Source organism: Tupaia chinensis, unplaced genomic scaffold (assembly GCF_000334495.1).
Source record: "Tupaia chinensis unplaced genomic scaffold, TupChi_1.0 Scaffold000501_1, whole genome shotgun sequence".
NCBI classification, from domain to species: Eukaryota; Metazoa; Chordata; class Mammalia; order Scandentia; family Tupaiidae; genus Tupaia; species Tupaia belangeri.
The window spans coordinates 91,419-97,371 of NW_006160013.1; the positions used below are offsets into that span (position 1 = coordinate 91,419).

General features: G+C 40.8%; 1 pseudogene; it reads left to right on the forward strand.

Moving 5' to 3' along the window:
- LOC102482427 (pumilio homolog 3 pseudogene) overlaps positions 1-5,953 on the forward strand; it is a 23,777-nt pseudogene that overhangs the window by 5,823 nt on the left and 12,001 nt on the right.

Sequence of the window (5,953 nt, forward strand, 5' to 3'; positions counted from 1 at the left end):
CCTCTTTTAGATCTTGCAAGAATTTCCTCACCTCCTGGAACTCATCATCTCCTTTCTCTTCTGCAGTTCATTGGCTTTCTTCTCTTCCATCTCTGTTAGCTTTGCCATTATGAATATTCTAAATTCTTTATCAGACATTTCGATGATTTCCATTGTACTGTCTCTAGATGAAGAGGAGTTATTCTTTTCCAATGGTGGAGAGGTATTTTCTTGCTTTCCCATATTTCTTGTGGCCTTGCAGTGATTTTTAGTTATCTGATAGATGTTGTGTTTCTTCCAAATTGAAGTTCAATCTGAGCATTCAGCAATGTGCAGAAAGAGGTGCTTCTAGAATCTCTTTGCTGCTCTGTTTTGATCCCTTTGTGCAGCAGATTAAATAGATATTGAGGAATTTGTTAACCCTAATAGTATTTGGATGTTTGCCTATAGTTCCCTTAGATCCATCTAGAAATACAGTGAATGGAGACTGAGGGGCAGAGAGATGAGATAAAAGAAAAATAAAAGGAAACACAGAGAGCAAAACCGACATCAAAGAAACAGAGAAAAGGAGGAAAAAAAACAACAAAATTTTTTTAAAAGCAAAAAATAGAAAATTGCATGGTACAAAATTACTATTTCTCAGGAGCCATGAAGAACTCTTCTTCTGAAGGCCTGCCCCTTCCCTCTCCTGGGTAGAAGGGGGAGAGGGAACTATTAACAAGATAAAGGGAAGTGCTGAAAGCCCAGAAAGCACTTTACCTTTAAAAAAATTTTAAAAGAACAATTACAAAAAAAATGAGGTGACAGAGACAGAGACAGAGAGAAGGCTAGAGGGGCTTGGCTTCCTACCACTCGAGTTTGTGGGTTGGAGGCTGAATTATCAGTAGAAAATCTTCATTTCTATTTTTTGCCTGAAATCACTATTTCTCAGGAGACATAGAGAACTCTTTTTCTGAAGGTCTGTGCCTTGCCTCTGCACTTGAGTTTGTGGGCTGGCAGCTGAATTATCAATAGAAAATCTTTACTTCTCTTTTTTGACTGAAATCACTATTTCTCAGGATCCATGAAGACCTCTTTTTCTCTATAAGTACTATTTAATATACTCCTAAGAGATAAGTAAGAATAGGCCACCAGGTGGAATATTGGTTAAGGTGGTTGGAGTCTATGTGAGTAACTGCACAGTTCCAGTCCTTAACCCAATGGCTTGAAAAACTTCTCCAGGGTGTGTGTGTTCCCAAAATCTCAAAGGAAGAATGGAGAAGGGACTGTGATGTGGTCATCCCCACCCCCAGAATTCTTACTTTTGCTTTTTCTCTGTTTCTCTCTCTCTCTCTGGTGAGTGCACATGTCCTATAGGAAAAATTAAAAAAAAAAAACTAAAACAGTTTGTTCTGCAACAATCCAAAGACTGACAATGTGCCATTCCTAGTGTGTATGTATGTGTGTGTATACACACACATATAAATAGATATATAAAACCTTTTTTTCATATACTAATAAATTCCACATAAACTATTCACTGAGGTCTGTCAAGGTCTACAATAGTACACTGGATAACCATGAGACCCACCAGAATGGCTAAGGAGAAAAGTGTTGGCAATGACATAGTTATCTCAACCAAGGGGGGAAAATAAGTTTACAAAAACTTACTGGTGCTACTGGGCCAGCAGGTGCTGTGGTGGTTAAGATGTTGGATTCCAACATGGCCTTCAACAGTTCGAGTACCAGACTTGGCAGACTGAAAATCATGCCAGCCATATATGTGTGCATGCCCCAAATTCCAGAAGGATGGAGAAGGGATTGTTGTGTGGCCATAATCCCCAGGGGTGATTTCTCACTTTCCTTCATTGTCTTTCTCTGTCTCTCTCTCTGGTTAGTACACAAACCCCATGGCAAAAATCATTTTAAAAAATGTGTGATTAATGTCAATAGCTTCTGTCCTTTGTGACTTGTAGTTTTGGGGACTAGATTTACAAATTGGCAAATGGCCACTGACTGGGAACACAGAGACTGGTGCTCACTCCACCCTTCCCATACCAGAGTTCACTGCCCACCCTAAAAATCCAAGTGCAACGTGTGCTCCCAGAAACAGGCATGTGCAAGGTGACATCAAGGTTCTTAGAGTGTCCCAACTCCAGGGGACTATCAAGCCCACTTATTCATGGATACCAAGAGTTTGGCACCTCTGTTGTCCCCCACCACCAATATTTGCTTTGGCCAAGGTATGGACTTGATCCCATATCCCCCAGATTGGCTGGGGCCAAGGTCCACTGAATTCCAGATGAGCTGTCCAGCACCTTCCTATGCACAGTTCCAGACATATACTAACCAGGTCCCCTCCCACGATGCCGTCCCTGGAGACACAGTAGAACATTTTGCCCTAATCTATTAACCAGTTAGAAATAAGTTACTTAAGATGTCATTGTGGGTGTTGTCTGTCCCTATAGACCCTCTTCCTCTGGGGGTTGGAGTGAGTTCACCATCCTAATTCCTTTGTGGGAAGGAGCTGCCAGGAGGGGGTCAATATCAGCCTGGGAGGGGGCAGGGAAGAAGTTACAGCCATTGGACAAGGCACCCATCATGCCCTGGACTCACCCTAGATCCCTGCAGAGCTCCAGGTCCTTTTCCACAGATGTTGCCAACACTCACTCCCTGGACCTAAGAAGGGCCAACTTCTCCTGCACCTACCCATGCTGGGATCTCATAGCTGGACGTTCATGCATCTTGGTGTGATGAGCTGTCCACTATATTTCCACCAGAAAGTATTTCTTGGGAGAAATATCCACTTGGGGATCCTAGCCTGTTCCAGCTGTTGTCTATGTGCCCAAGTCACTGAGAAAACTTGAAAACTCTCAAACCATTATAAACATTATTATTTTTAACAGAGGTTTGTGCTATAGGGTGCATGTGCTCACCAGAAAGACAGAGACAGAGAGATAGAAAGCAAGAAATCAGCCCCCAGGGGAGATGGCCACACTGCAATCTCTTCTCCTCCATTCTCCTCTCGGGACCTCAGGCACACATGCACATGCCATTGGGTCTGAGACTCAAACCGCAGTCAGCTACATAGGAGTTCAGCGACATAGCTATTATGCTAATTGCTGGTCCCACAAACAATATTTTCTACGCTTTTCAATCTCAAGTTTATGTTTCCCTCAAGATGTGTAGAAACAAATCTGGAGATTCCTAGCTTACATATAATTTGAATGAGGCCATAACAAACTTCATTTTCTTAACATTTTTTTATTTAAATTTATTTATTTACATTTATTCACTGTATATCATTACAACATACAAAGTGAGATTTTCCATCCAAAATACACTGTATATTGGCTCAATCAACATATGTGTTATCATCAACAAATAATTTCCCATTTCTTGTTTCCTATATATTTTGCTTTTTTCCCCATCCTTGACTCCCTATCTCTCATCCTCTACTAACTTCCACCCTCCTCCCACCCTGTCTCTGGTATCAATGGTTGTTTTCTATGCCTTTCCGCACACACATATTTTATTGACTAACAATCTTAATTAATCTAAGTACTTTGAATAGCAAGCACAGCTATTATATTCTTATCTATGAACACAAGTCTGACTTTAGGCATAAACCTCAGTGAGTAGAATGAACATATTATGAAGCAGCACCTAGCTGGAGCTATATAGCTCACTGCAGTCATCAAATAGGTATTTTTAATGCATTTTTTTTTAAATTTCAAGAATAACAGTTTTAGGTTTTCTTTTTTCCAAAACTTTTTTTATTACTTAATTAATTTACATTCATTCCCTAAACATCTTCACAGCATACAAAATGTGATTTCCACAATATACTGCATAGTGCCTTCATCATGTATGTTATCATCAAAAATTTTTCCAATTCTAGATTCATAGGTTTTTTTAACCCCTATTTTTTCTATTTTTTACCCCTATCTCTTACCTTCTGTTCTTTCCCATCCTCTTTTCACACTATCTCTATAGTCTACACTTGTCTTCCATTCCTTTTCCCCCCACATTGTATTGATCACAAAATTTCTTAAATACTCTAACAACTTTCTATAGTAAGATCAGCTGGTAATTTCAAGAAAAGCAGTTTTAACTTAAAGAAATCCTAAGGAACTTTGCTTAACACTTAAAGCAAGGAAACACAGGCCCTAGGACTTGTTATTTTTTTAATTCTTTTTTTTTTTGGAGAGGTTTTTGCTATAGCACGCGTGCGCTCTCCAGACAGACAGAGAGAGACATAGAGACAGATAGCAATAAATCACCCCCCAAGGGGGAGGGTCATGCCGCAATCCCTTCTCCTCCATTCTCCTCTTGGGATCTTGGGCACGCACGCACACGCGCCTGGCGTGAGTTTTAAGCCACCAGGTCCGGGACGCGAACCGCGGTCGACTACGTGAGAGTCCAGCGACATAGCCATTATGCTAACTGCTGGTTCCCTCGACATCTCAAAACAGGACACAAATCCTTAAAACTGGACAACAAAGCCTACAAGAAAATCAGCAATGTTTCAGACAGAAGTAATAAAATTCTATTTCGCCAATTCAGTCTCATGTACTTTATCTTCTCTTATGGTTCGATTTACCCAATTAAATTCTGGGATATAATATTCAACTCCACAGTTGACCCTATGATTAAGTAGGCCATTTTTTTGGTTTTTGAACTCTCATTTCTGTGTCTGTATTTAATTTTGCTGTTACAACACTCTCTTGAGAACTTCTTGGGGATCTGCTCTGGTACTGGTAAATTCTTTCAAGTTTTGTTTATCTGAGAATGTTCTTGTCATTTCCTCCCACAGGAAGGATAACCTTGCCGGGTACAGTATTCTAGGTTGAAATTGCTTTTCCCTTAACACTTTGAATGTATTTTCCCATTCTTTCCTTGCTCATATTGTTTCTGATGAGAGATCTGCTGTTACCCTGATGGGATATCCTTCATAGGTAACTTGCCATTTTTCTCTTGCCAGTCTTAGTATTTTGTCTTTGTCTGGCTATAATGTGTCTTGGAGAAGATCTTCTTGGGTTGATTCTATTTGGGGTCCTTTGCATTTCTTGAGACTGGATCATTGAGTGCCTCTCTAGGTTTGGAAAGTTTTCTTGCAGGATTTTATAGATTATCAATGCCCTTATGAGTCTCTTCACCTTCTGTGATACCAATTATCTGGATGTTTCAACATTTGATGGTATGTAGTATTTACTGTATATTATTCTCACTTTTGGGGGCCATTTTCTGTCCTTTTGTTTTGTTTTGTTTTGTTTTGAGAGTTTTTTGTTTGTTTGTTTGTTTGTTTGTTTTTGCTATAGGGCACATGCGCTCGCCAGAAAGACAGAGAGAGACAGAGAAACAGAAAGTGAGAAATCACCCCTCAGGGGGGATGGCCATGCCGCGATCCCTTCTCCTTCATTCTCCTCTCAGGATCTTGGGCACGCACGCACACGCGCCCGGCGTGAGTTTAAGCTACTGGATCTGGGACTCGAACCACAGTCGACTACATGGGAGCCCAGTGACATAGCCATTACACTAACTGCTGGTCCCCATTTTCTCAGTCTTCATGGTGGATTTTTCAAGGCCAGCAATTTTCTCTTCTATGTCTGAGATTGTGCTTGCCAGAAAGACAGAGAGACAGAAAGTGAGAAATCATCCCCCAGGAAGGATGGCCATTCCACAATCCCTTCTCCTCCATTCTCCTCTCAGGATCTTGGACACACACGCACACGTGCCTGGCCTGAGTTTAAGCCACTGGGTCCAGGACTCGAACTGTGGTAGACTACATGGAAGTCCAGTGGCATATCCATTTCATTAACTGCTGGACTCTTGATTCTTTCTTTAAAGTGTGTAATTCCCCTTTTAGATCTTGCAAATTTCTCTCACCTCCTGGAACTCATCAGCTCCTTTCTACTTTCTCTTTTGCAGTACATGGTCTCTCTTCTCTTCCATCTCTGTTAGCTTTACCATTATGAATATTCTAAATTCTTTA